General features: G+C 33.7%; 1 long non-coding RNA gene across 1 annotated transcript in view; it reads right to left on the bottom strand.

Moving 5' to 3' along the window:
• The window catches only part of LOC117329685, a 31,074-nt gene extending 18,937 nt beyond the window's left edge, over window positions 1-12,137 (bottom strand). The window contains exon 1 of the long non-coding RNA XR_004533248.1: window positions 12,031-12,137. This is a non-coding gene — a long non-coding RNA (uncharacterized LOC117329685). The remainder of the gene's footprint in view (window positions 1-12,030) is intronic.
• Between the last annotated feature and the right edge of the window lie 1,957 nt (window positions 12,138-14,094).

Raw genomic sequence — 14,094 nt, 5'->3', positions numbered from 1 at the left:
TAATGTATATAAATATGAAGGAGTTATCTTGTTATGCATTTTATAAAATAATGTTAAATTTCTCCGTTTTCGTCTTGTTTCTAATGTTTCCCATCCTGTTTCAGAATATAGAGAATGTTTACTAGCGTATACTGGTAGACCTGTTACCACCCTGGCAACTTCTAATTGAAGTTTCTCTAGTGATTCGATGTTTGCTTTGGTTAATCCACTCCAAAGTTCACACGCATATTCCATTAAAGGCAATATAAAACATTTATAAATTTTGCCAAGAATGTTCCTATTTACCAAAAATTTGATTTGTCTTAGAGCATTTATTCTTTTTGAAGCACTTTTGCAAATAATTTCAACATGATCACTCCATTTCGCATCAGCACTAAATGCGATTCCAAGGTGCTTATGTTTATCTGAAAATTTTAAAACGTCATCACCTAACATAAGTTCTAAATTGTGATTTTTTAAAATATTTGAAATAAATAGTACGTCTGTCTTATTTGAATTGAAAGTAACTAACCATTTCTTAGACCATTCATTTATACAATTTAGGTCGTGGTTCATGACTTGTTTAATTTCATTACATGAACTAGAGCCAAAAATCAAAGATGTATCGTCAGCAAAAAGCCTTGATACACTGATGAGATTTTCTGATATGTCATTTATATATATTAAGAATAAAAGTGGGCCTAATACTGAACCCTGTGGTACGCCTGCTTTAAGAACCTGACTATTAGAAAACGATCCACCTATAAACACGTATTGTTGCCTGGAATGAAGGTAGTTAATTATCCATTTCAAAAACTGTCCTGTAACACCATAAGATTTTAACTTTTCGATCAAACCTTTATGCCAAACTCTATCGAATGCCTTGGAAATGCCACAAAATATAACGCAAGTATGTTTCTTTTCCTCTAGATTTAAACAGATATTATGATAAATTTCAATAAGTTGGTGCACAGTCGAATGGTTTGACATAAAACCTAACTGTCTTGAATAGAACAATAAATTTTCCAAAAAATAATTGTGAATATGCTTAACGATGACTCGTTCAAAAACTTTCCCTACGGCTGAAAGAAGGGAGATAGGTCTGTAGTTCGAAGGCAAGTGTTTGTCTTCTTTTTTATATAAAGGCATAACTATTGCTTGTTTCCATAGGGACGGGTATATACATTTTGACAAAGACATATTAAATAATAGTTCAAGGGGTTTGCATATTGTTAATGTAATTGTACTATTATACCTGATATAGAATACAAAACAAAAGAATAAAAACATTAACCAGGAACTAAAATCAATAATCAACATCAGACTGCATCGTCAATAATGCAACAAAATATTCATTCACAAAAAAATAAGATGCACAAGTGTGATAACCAAGCTGTTTAAATGTATGGAGTTTAGAGAAATTATTGTTATGCAAAACATCTCTTAGACATATCAACTGAACCGCGACGCAACGAGGAAAGATATACAATGTTAAACGTCATTGTTTAGATGTTTAGATTATACAAAGAACGCGCAGGTGAATACTGTATGCAGAATAGGTATATAGATAAATACAAAAGGAATGACCTAGACGGTAACTCTATATATGTAGACTGTAAAATGCATTGTTTTATATAGCAAAGGTGCTGAGAAAGGAAGTTTTTACATGTATAACATGTTCATGGGCAATGCACGCAACTCGTATCTCCGTGTGAAATTGGTGAAAACATTAATCTCACAAACATGATTTTACTGAACAACTGTAATCAATTTTAATCGTTTTATTCCCCATATGAAGACAAAAACAAATAAAAATTACCTTTTATGCATTATTTGTTAAAGAATGGAATAGAAAAATATTTAGTGAAACATGATACCGCAGTAAATATGAAAAGGTCACAAGTCATTTCGAATGTTGAGAAAACTATATATTCTTATGTAAACGCTTGTTTGTGTTCTTAAAACATAACCTTTCCGCCATACTTCATATGTGTCTTGAAAGTATCCTTCTTTTTCACTCTTTCTTCTATCATTCTTTTCCCCCTTTTAACCGTTCTTTTTCTGCTTTGTTTAAGATTTCATATTGGAATTGTTATAGAGACCAACCAACCAATTGTTTTCCCATAGACTTTAGTGTTAACGTTTTGGATTATTTCATTCAAATTCTTGAATTGAATATGACGATTATGGTTTATAACAAAAGTTTAGGGTCTGATATAACACCTAATCAAAAAAAAAAGTTGGGTCCTTCAGCTCAAATTTTCTCCAGGGTAGCCATTTTGAAAATAGGTGAATTTCGCAGTAAAAATTCTCAAAAATCTTAAATGTTTACCTGTTTACTATTATTACGTGAACTTTTGGGGAAAAAAACAATCGGACTTGCGAAATTTATATCAACATTTCTTATCGATAGTTACCTATCAGGCTACATATCTATTTTCTCACTTCATAACATACTGGCCAATCAGTGGCTGCCAGACATTTTATCCTTGGCTCAACTTTCTATACACAGGGGCTGTTTCAAAAATATATTTTTTTCAATTGGTTGGTTGTTCCCTTATAGACTGTTTACCATGAGACCATTGCTAAATTTTGCACATTGATATGTTTTGAGAACAAACGTCTAGTCTTTTGTGTATTTTTTATATATGGAATGAAATCTATTAGAAATCAATAGTTAACCTGAAATAAGGCAAGATGACAACATTGTGAATGCTGTATTGGTGAGTTACTATACTATATACTATACTAACCTATACTATACTATACTATACTATATACTATACTATACTATACTATATTATATACTATACTATACTTTACTATACTATACTATACTATACTATATACTGCAAACAGTACTGAGCTAACAGGAATGGTGCAAACAAGCTTGTAAAATGTCATCATTGACTCAAGTTCTCTAATAATTTTAGTATTTTACAGAATCCAGATTATCAGAAGACGTTTCTATTGAGAACAGATTAATTTTAGAACAAATTTTATTATCTCATTATGTTAATCACGGAATTGATATGTTCAGACACATTTTGACAAGAACAAGGCATTTGAGTTGTTTGAATTTAAACTTCTGTATTTGGTATCCGTTCTGAAAATTTACATTATATGCGGAATTTCATCAACATAAATTTCAGTAATATAAACATTAAACAAGCAAAGATAGGAATACGTAAACCTGCTGAATGACATTGATATCATCGACGATCTGTCAGACTCAAGCCTGGTAATAAACCATGCTATATTACTTTTATTGTAAAGCACACGCTAGATAATTTTGACTGCTATTTGCGTGACGCATGATAGAGAATATCAAACTGCATATTGCCAGTGAATCTATAGTATGGATTTTTATTACAACATTAACATTTTAACAATGACGTTACTTATTAGTCTACATTAATAATATCACTAAATTACCCGACGACAGTCCCGTGCGAGGTACCCAGTTGTGAAAACCAGTAACTTGTATTTGCTGTTTTTGATGTTGTTACATACTCATGGTTAATAAACCTTATAATCTCGGTTATTACAGGCTAATAACGTGTACCGTTCAATACTAATTGCCCTATTAGAGAGTATGGTTAATGGCCTGTGACGTCATTATATCTAACGTGCAGGGACACCAAAGGATACGTCTTATTAATAATAATAGTGGTTTTTTTCAATCTTTAAAGGGAAAAGATATGTGAATATGTACAGTGTACGTGCATGTGGAATTTCTTTTCCTGATTTGATTTTATCTATACAAGAAAATTGCGCTTCATAATAATTTGACGAATGTATATCGATGAACACGTTTTCTTAATTTGTTATTCAGAATAATCTTCCATCATGGGACACATTTTTCACAGTTTATAACATCAGAGACCGTAGAAGACATCATTCCGACTATACTGTATATCACCTACGCGTAAAAACACAGATATTGTGTCGCCAATAATTATGGAAACAAGTCAGAATTAACTGTTCAGGTCATCTCATTCAAAGGAGAGGGAATCCAACAAAATGACCAATATACGAAAAGTCAATTTAGATACCCGTGTTGTACCTACCGTTACTTCCGAAATCGTTAGTGTCGAGTTTTTATCATGCTATCATGGTTACTTTTCAAATGTTGAACATTCCAATCGCCGAAAAAGTGTCAAGGACAATGCATATGTAAAAGCAACTTATGATATATAGGTAACCTAAAAATGTACGCCAAACGTGTACCAAGATACAGAAACGAGTAAAATCAACTTTGTTGTGGAATTTAGTTGTTTATTAATTTAAACAACCAAATTCCACAACGTCAAATTGATACCTCTGTACACTGTTACGTAATTACTATCAGCGGCCACCCTAGGCCACACTAAAATATACAATGGTACAAAAGCTAATAAAGAAAATGCTTCAAATATGTCCGGCCCCTTTCGGCCTATAGGGCAAAAATGAATGCTTCGATTGTGCCAGGCGGCCTCGGCTATCGTAAAATACTGTACGGGAATATAACTCCTTACCATTTTCAGTTTAATATATATAATATTCTTATAGGAATAAGTAGGGAGTAACATTTCAGTACATACAATAAACACAAATGTAAAAGCGTAAATTCAATAATGATTATAAATAAAAGCAAACCATATTAAAATCTTAAAAAATGGATTATTTAATCCTGTTGAGCGATATCATGCTGTAATATGTCAAAGAAAGGAGAAGGAAATGGGATATAGGAGGAAGAGGGGGGGGGGGGGGGGGGGGGGGGGGGGTGATTGGCTAGGGGAACAATAGACTGTCCCCTGGTTCTAGAATATTAAGGACATTCAGAAAATTGAGCTTTGTGATTTTGGTTTCTGGAATATTTCTGATTGTAAGTTGCAAACAAGAGGTAGATAATTTTTAAAGATTAAGCTGGTCAATTCTACATAAAAAAGAAGGGTTAGTGGCCTGCCTATCTTTACCCATAACAGAGAAAACAGTACAGTGTATCTTGTCACATTTATATACACACTCATAATAGTTTTTGTATTTTGTTCATAAGATGAGGAGACTACAAGAGCAGAAATTATACTTTTCACATTATATGTTTTATATTTAAATCACGTATACAAGATATAAATCACACCAAATTATATCAATCCCCCTTGTTGCACGGGAGAGGTCTTACTGTTGGAGGAAACCAGAGTACCTTGAGAACAGTCCTATCTGGGAATCGAACCCAGGCCTCATAGGGGAATTTAATGTTTGCCACTCGACCATCCATTTATTTATTTTAATAGGAAATATATAATTTTTGTTTACAACATTTAGGATCTGCATTTTGCGTGATGATTACGAATCCACATTCAAATTGACTAATATGTTTTTACTCCACTCTAATGTTTTGCTTTTAACTCATAGATAACAACAAAGATTAAAAGAAAGTATCAATTATCGTTCCGCAAGTATAGGTTGAGGTATCACGTAATTTTTATACCTGATATAGAATACAAAACAAAGGAAAAAAACAATAACCATGCAGGAACTCATTCAATAACTTACATCAGACTGCATCGTCAATTATGCAACAAAATATTCCTTCAGAAAAAAATAAGATGCACAAGTGTGATAACCAAGCTGTTTAAATGTATGGAGTTTAGAGAAATGATTGTTATGCGAAACATCTTTTAGACATATGAATTGAACCGTGACGCAGCGAGGAAAGATATACAATGTTTTTTAAACGTCATTGTTTAGATGTTAAGATAAGACAAAGAACGTGCAGTGAATACTTTATGTAGAATAGGTATATAGATAAATACAAAAGGTGTGACATACAAGGTAATGCTATATATTTACATTTGGATGGCAAAGCCATGATATAAACAAACTAAACAAATTTGCAGTCTATGAGAGTATAACTGACACCCAAAGCGTGACACCATTCTATGCATAACTGACACCCAAATCGTGCATTCAGGTGTTATTCATACGCGACCGGATCCCCCGGAACTACTTGCAACCAATGTAAACAAATGGCATCTTATCATTGCTCATCATGCTATCGGATAGAGTAAGAGACCAGAAAACAAATCTTAAAATGTAAAACGAAAATAAAGGTAAGAATGGTTAGGCCTAACAATCACGAAAATGGAAATAAAACAAGATTTAATAAAAGATATTTGTTCCGGGGCCAGAGTGGAAAATCATTACACACCACATTGTTTGCGCGCCACCGCCATCCAGTGTTTGAATGACAAAAATTTTGAAACCCGACACATCATGTTTATGTCAAATCATAAGAACGAGGCTTCTCTCCGTTCGTACAATAGAACAGCTTCTTCTTCACAAAAGAAAGCATCAAGTGGTGCATTATCGCGTCTACCGCATCCTAAACTTGAGACAGCCATGGTACCCGTCACAAGCAACGTTGTCGCTGAAGCTCGTCTAACTCCCTCGGCCACTGTCACTTCTCTCATTGGTCGTATCCCTGACACCGGTGCTGTTGTAGCTACTATAAACTGTAATGCTGTTTCTATGCAATCAAAGAACATGTTTACACCTGGTTTCTTGGCGAATTCCACTTTCTCCCACTGCACATTCCACTGTCATAGCTAAACTCTGTCAATGCTGTCAGCCGTTGCGTGAGCGTGGTGACGGGTGAAATTTCCATCCGCATAATTGTTCCGGATGGTAATTTTTTTTTTTTAAATCCGAAATCGTTAACAAACTGAATAATTTATCCGTATATTCTGAAATACTGACTACCAATATTATTGATATTGTTATTAAAATATCTGATGATGTTTTCAGTATTTTTTTAATTATTTCCACGCACTATTTGTTTTTTTTTTTTTTGCCAATCAGCACGTGAATCACAATAGGCTGTTCAATTTGTTCACCTCTGACAATGGAAACGTCGGTAAAAGTAAGATTTTGAATTATAATGAAAATTAAAGTTGAAATCGAAAAGAAACTAATATAGAAAACGTAAATATAAGCATTAAACTGTCTTTTTATGGATTATATGGTCTATATAGATGCCAGAGCTTTGCAGACAATCATTTCATAATGCGCTAGTGCGCATTATGAAGATTGTCTGCAAAGCTCTGGCATCTATATAGACCATATAATCCATAAAAAGACAGTTTAATGCTTAAATATATATATACTGTAACATGCATTGCTTTATAGAGCAAAGGTGCTGAGAAAGGAAGTTTTTACATGTATAACATGTTCATGAGCAATGCACGCAACTCGTATCCCCGTGTGAAATTGGCGAAAACATTATTCTCACAAACATGATTTTACGCAACTGTAATCAATTTTAATCGTTTTATTCCCCATATGAAGACAAAAACAAATTAAAAATACCTTTGATGCATTATTTGTTAAAAAATGGAACTGAAAAATATGTATTGAAACATAATACCGCAGTAAATATAAATATTACAAGTCACTTAGAATTTTGAGAAAAAATATATATTCTTATGTAAACACTTGTTTGTGTATCCTTCTTTCTCTCTCTTTCTTCTCCTATCATTCTTTTTTCCCCGTTTTAATCGTTCTTTTTCTGCTTTGTTTATGGTTTATTGGTTATGCAACACTAAAATGTACCGTGGTACAAAAGCTAATAAAGAAAATGCTTCAAATATGTCCAACCTCTTTCGGCCTATAGAACAAAAATGAAGAATGAATTTGTATTACAAAACATACTGTGGTACAGAAACGAGTAAAGAATGCTGCGATTGTGCTGGGCAGCCTCGGCTATTGTAAAATACTGTACGGGAACTCCCTACCATTTTCAGTTTAATATACATGTACATAATATTCTTATAGGAAAAAGTAGGGAGTAACATTTCAGTACATACAATGAACACAAATGTAAAAGCGTCAATTCAATAATGATTACAAATAAAAACAAACCATATTAAAACCTAAAAAATGGATTATTTACTCCTGTTGAGCGATATCATGCTGTAATATGTCAATGAAAGGGGGATGACATAGGATATAGGAGGAAGAGGGGCAGGGATGTGATTGACTAGGGGAACAATAGGCTGGCCCCTGGTTCTAGAATATTAAGGACATTCAGAACATTGAGCGTTGTGATTTTGGTTTCTGGAATATTTCTGATTCTAAGTTTCAAACAAGAGGTAGATAATTTATAAAGATCAAGCTGTTCAATTCTAAATAAAAGAAGAATGGCTGGTATATCTTTACCCATAACAGAGAAAACAGTACAGTGTATCTTGTCACATTTATATACACACACACATACGTGTATAAAACATCACAATGACCACGTGTGATGAAGCAGACATTTATGGTTATTTACATACAGGGCATGAACTTTGACCTTAGAATGATCATTAGTGAAGCTCATTCCTCATATACTATTTGAAAAGTAGTAAGTTTGACATGAAGTACGAAACTTAATCACCAAATGTTAAACAATGACGGACGGCTCTGCGTGATAAGTGATAAGCTAATGCATGGGTTACAGAAAACGGAATCATCGAGAAAATGGGGACAGTGTAAGACTTCATAAAACGTCATATAAGATATCGTCAAATATATATTTTTTTTAATTTTCGATCAGCGATACAATTTACTCCTCATAATTTTCTATACTAAAGCCTGTATATGGGATATATCTATATGAATCATTATGTATTCTTAATAGAACGTCATATTTCTGTGTTCAGGGTCATCTAAATAGCAAATCCAGTGATGCTTACAATCCTATAACTCATTTATGTGCTGCAAATTAACAGAAGTAACTTGTTACATTGTCAGTATGTATCATAAATGACCATGGTCCTTGCTGTCGACATATGAAAACGCATATTTCAGGGGAGCATAATTCTTAGATTGATTATTTTCGTATGTCCTTCATGTTTCTTGATAAATCACATCACATTTGATAATTTCGTTGGAAGAAACCTGCATTATTCGTTCCGGGGATTTGTTGAATCGCACGTTCATGTTTTACACATTGTACAAGCATTTCTTTATCGACTGATTTAAATCATACAACATCTTTATCGGAATCAAAATCACTTCAACCAGCTCAGCCAGTACGGTAATTATTGTTGGTTTAATTTCTTTGAAATGACACCAGAAGCAATCAGAAGTATTCTCATTTCATTTTAAGAATCAAAAGTAAAAAAAATCTGAGATTTCATTTATCGATTGCCAATTTGGAAATCTGAGACTAAAAACAGGATTCGGAGGTGGACTATTTTTATCCACCCAAGAGGCTACTTTCCAATTTCATATCGACTATAGTGTGAACGAGTTCCTCCCCTTTCACAAACCAGACAGCAAGCGTAATAATTTGGGCAGAAAATAGTTCGGAATACTCAATGATTAAGCAGGTCATTGTCTTTGATTTTAACGAATTTTCCATGATTTATAAATCTTAAACAGACGTCGTCAGATATCTAAAAGCGTGAATCATATTACTTACAAATACTTCACGGAAGGACAAAGTATGTTGTTAGCTCTTTTGGGAAGAAAAAAAATCCGATCCCATTCTAAAATCATCGTGATTTGTTTTAGAAATAAGCGACATTTTAATTCCCCCAAGAGATCCGAACGAATATGTCCTTGAAAAGTGGGTGGCGATAGCTATAGGTGGCTTTTCCTCTGCACCTAAAATAAGTTATATCAAGAAATATCAGCATTCAGTGGACATTATGAGCATTTACATAAAGGAGCAGCAGTGAAAAGGTTAACTCGAATACGATATATAATGACAGAACTTTATTGGACTATGAACATGCATTACAAACATTATAGTCGATTTTTGTTTACATTTGATTGGTTAAATAATGTTAAAAGTGACATCATTTGCAGAGTTTATTATAATATCTTCAGCAATATCACGAACCTTGATCTTCAAGCACAATGGTCTAAATTTTCATTGTCTCGTACGAAGGTCCCGGTTTTCATTCAAACGTTTTATCCAAACATATATCCTCTGCGTTTAACACGTCCTACCATGCCTTGGTTGATGTTGTTATTACTTTGTTTGTTGTTGGCATCAGGTATCAAGTTCATGTTGTCTTTTGATAGCTCACTTCCACTTGTTCTTGCCACCCTGTTTGGATAGGCTAATGTTGATACGACCAGACAAAGAACGATGGTAACTAATAACACCTTCATCTTGTATCTGAAATATCAATAAACATCATCATCATCATCATCATCATCATCATCACGAAATGATAGATGTTTTTTGTGTTGTCCTTGACTTATATGAGTTGTCCCTGACTAAAGTGAGTTGTCCCTGACTAATGTGAGTTGTCTCTGACTAATATGAGTTGTCCAACACTAATGTGAGTTGTCCAATACTAATATGAGTTGTCCAACACTAATATGAGTTGTCTAACACTAATATGAGTTGTCCAACACTAATATGAGTTGTGCAACACTAATATGAGTTGTCCAACACTAATGTGAGTTGTCCAATACTAATATGAGTTGTCCAACACTAATATGAGTTGTCCAACACTAATATGAGTTGTGCAACACTAATGTGAGTTGTCCAACACTAATATGAGTTGTCCAACACTAATGTGAGTTGTCCAACACTAATATGAGTTGTCCAACACTAATGTGAGTTGTCATACACTAATATAAATTGTCTAACACTAATATAAGTTGTCTAACACTGATATGAGTTGTCTTAAACTAATATGAGTTGTCTAAGAATAAATGAGGTGGCCAGCCAACACTAATATGAGTTGTCCAATACTAATATGAGTTGTCCAACACCAATATGAGTTGTCCAACACTAATATGAGTTGTCTAATACTAAATGAGTTGTCTAACACTAATATGAGTTGTCCAACACTAATGTGAGCTGTCCAACACTAATATGAGTTGTCCAACACTAATATGAGTTGTCCAACACTAATGTGAGCTGTCCAAGACTAAATGAGTTGTCCTACACTAATATGAGTTGTCCAACACTAATATGAGTTATCCAACACTATTATGAGTTGTCCAACACTAATGTGAGTTGTCCAATACTAATATGAGTTGTCCAACACTAATATGAGTTGTCCAACACTAATATGAGTTGTCCAACACTAATATAATTTGCCGAAAACACAAATATGAGTTGTCCAATACTAATATGAGTTGTCCAACAGTAATGTGAGTGTCCAACACTAATGTGAGTTGTCAAACACTAATGTGAGTTGTCCAACACTAATTTGAGTTTTCCAACACTAATATGAGTAGTCCCTGGCTCATCTGATTTGACTCTACGACACGTTCGGTATTTATTTAGGTGATGTTCATGAATCGAACAGGCGATGTGTGTATCTAAGTAAATACGGCTCATCATCATCATCATCATCAGGTTTGAAATCTTCAAAAAGAGAATTAACGAACTCTGAAAAGTCTGGCAGTTACATGTTGTGTCTGGTGTGTTGTTTTAGTACGGTAGTATCCGTGAAATAGAATTAAGATATGACTACAAACAAATGTGATTCCGGTTAAGGCCGGCCGTGTCCTTATGAGCTAGCGTAGGCAAGGAGGTTCAATGAACAAATATATAAATATTTTGATACACAAAGACAGTAACTTATTACCTTGTTAACCCTGATTCAGGAGGTGAAGAATAGTAAAAACTTATATAACATATACAATATTCATTATTACCCAATAACATGATAAGCATATTCATCAACAGTCAATAATAAGAAAATGTATATTTCGAAATGAATAGATATATTAAAAATGCAACACGAACAAAATAGCGTACGTTTTCCTAGTATATACACTATATGTCCTTTAAAAATGTTCAATTGCAAATAATACATTCACATGGGTATAGTTGAAATTAGAGAATGGTAAAACACATACATATAAGTAAGTTGAAATCCATAACAGCGTGTATATCAAAACAATTGCTAAATATTATCTAATTGCGTTTTCTCCCTTTATAACAATTTACATAACCAACACCCCCAGAACCCCCCGACCCCACCCCCCCCCCCCCCCCCTCCCGACCCCCCCCCCCCCCCCTCCCGACCCCCCCAAAAAGCATGTATATCTTACCTCGACAATGTAATATTTTCCTTTATCAACTGATGCTTTTGTATAAGACTATCAATTTGGCGTCGACGGCGGTGGGAGAATTCGTTCTTATTAAGAATAAAATCAGATGTCCTGCATTTTATATAGAAAAATTCAACCAATCATGCCATCGCCTTATTGTCACGTGATACTAATCCAGTCAAAGTTGACGTCATTGTTTTGTACATGTAGGAAACTTACAGACTGTGACTGATTCAAATCTATGTTCTGTCAAGCAATATATAAAGTATTTTTAAACCCAAACAAATGTGCTACATATCCGACAGAGAGTTATTATGATCGATGAAATGAAGAATATGCTGTTGAATTTAAGAAAAAATATCAAAAGTGACTTCACGCTAGTACCATTTTCTAGCTTGCTTTTTTATATTTTAAATTTTAAAGTGGGTAGACATAAGCATATACATGTACACAGGAAATCATTAACGTCAATAGTAGACATAACTATATAGAAACTTTTTATCCTAGGAAATGTAAATTGGTTAAACTGTTTATCATAAGAAATGTAAATTTGTTTTACAATAAAAACGGTCAGAGAAAGATCACAGTAGATTTCTCTGTCTGTGACATATATTTAAGCAATGAACAGCGGTTTTAATGTTGTTATTGTCGATATGGCAGCAAGATGTATGGTGGGCAAATGGCATGGGAACCCGTTATCTTGCTGCCATATCGACTTTTACAACATTAAAACCACTGTTCAATACTTATATTTACACTGTCTTATCATTTCTGTTAACTTTGAAAAAAAACTGAACCAACAAAAAAAATCCCGCCTTTTTTAATGTCACATGACCCACTGAGTGTTATAGCCTGAGGCACTGGGTGTTATAGGTGTATGGTGGCAACTGCCTCTTAGCATTGTGTCTATGGGGAAATGCGGAGCAAATGTAAATATTTACGTATATAAATATTAAAGTCCATTGTCCAACTGTCAAGTCATAGGCTATTTAAGTTGTTTTATTGTAAGAAAGTATTGTTCTGTGTTTGGAAGTTTACTGTGAAATACGTATATATAAAGAGTTGTTGTGAATGGTAATATCTGATTTTGTTTACATTTGTTCAAACAGACACTGACCGGCTAAGTGATTTCCGCTTCCATCTCATTCTATGTTATTACGTGAGCTATATGGGAAGGCAGACAACTTTACTTGTATCTTGAAAACAAGCTGGAATCTAGCTATACGTTAAAAGGCAGGTAACTCGTACTAGGTATCCCGCCTGCATGCAACATATATAAAAGTAAATTATTTCGCAAAACATATTAGAAAAAGTTTACCTTACTTAATACAAGTCCAAAAATAATCAAAAGCTCCTAAGAAGTAATCTATTTGAATATGTAAATTCGACATGAAGTACGAAGCTTAATCACCGTCAATGACTAGGTCTATCAATACGCAGACAAGCAGCTATAGTTTAAAACAAAAATGACGGACGGCCCTTCGTGGTAAATGGTTAGCTAATGGGTAACTGAACACGGAATCAGCGAGAAGATGAGGACAAGACAAGAGAGTAAACGTCATAAAACGTCGTATTAATATCAGCAACCTGAATGAAGGATGAAGGAGAGCGAAGGAGGCCGCCTCGGTATTCCTTTTGAATAAAAAAAATATAATGTTTTGGACAATCCAATTGATGCGTACATGAATATACCGGCTTGTTGTCTAGAATCTCTTAAAGTAATCTGTCCATTAATCCGGTTGTTAAGGAAGCAGTTACTTAAAGTGAGCACTTGAAAACATTTTTTTTATTGTTGGTATACCTTCTTAAGCGATGTTACCAGAATCTATGAAACAAATTTAAGACACATCAAAAGTAGAAAATAAACTAATTAAGGATTTGGTCCTCCTAAAACACAAACAGTTATTTGCCTATAAAAGTAGATATCTTAAAGAATATAAAAATCTATTTATGTACAAGAAATTGAAAAAGGACTTCCAACTGAAAAAAAAATAGTTAGATAACATTAGCGACGTCAATTTAAGACTATATAATATTATGATATAATGAAAAACTAATATAATA

This window comes from Pecten maximus, chromosome 6, assembly GCF_902652985.1.
Source record: "Pecten maximus chromosome 6, xPecMax1.1, whole genome shotgun sequence".
In the NCBI taxonomy this organism is placed as follows: domain Eukaryota; kingdom Metazoa; phylum Mollusca; class Bivalvia; order Pectinida; family Pectinidae; genus Pecten; species Pecten maximus.
This window is presented reverse-complemented; position numbering and strand designations above follow the sequence as displayed.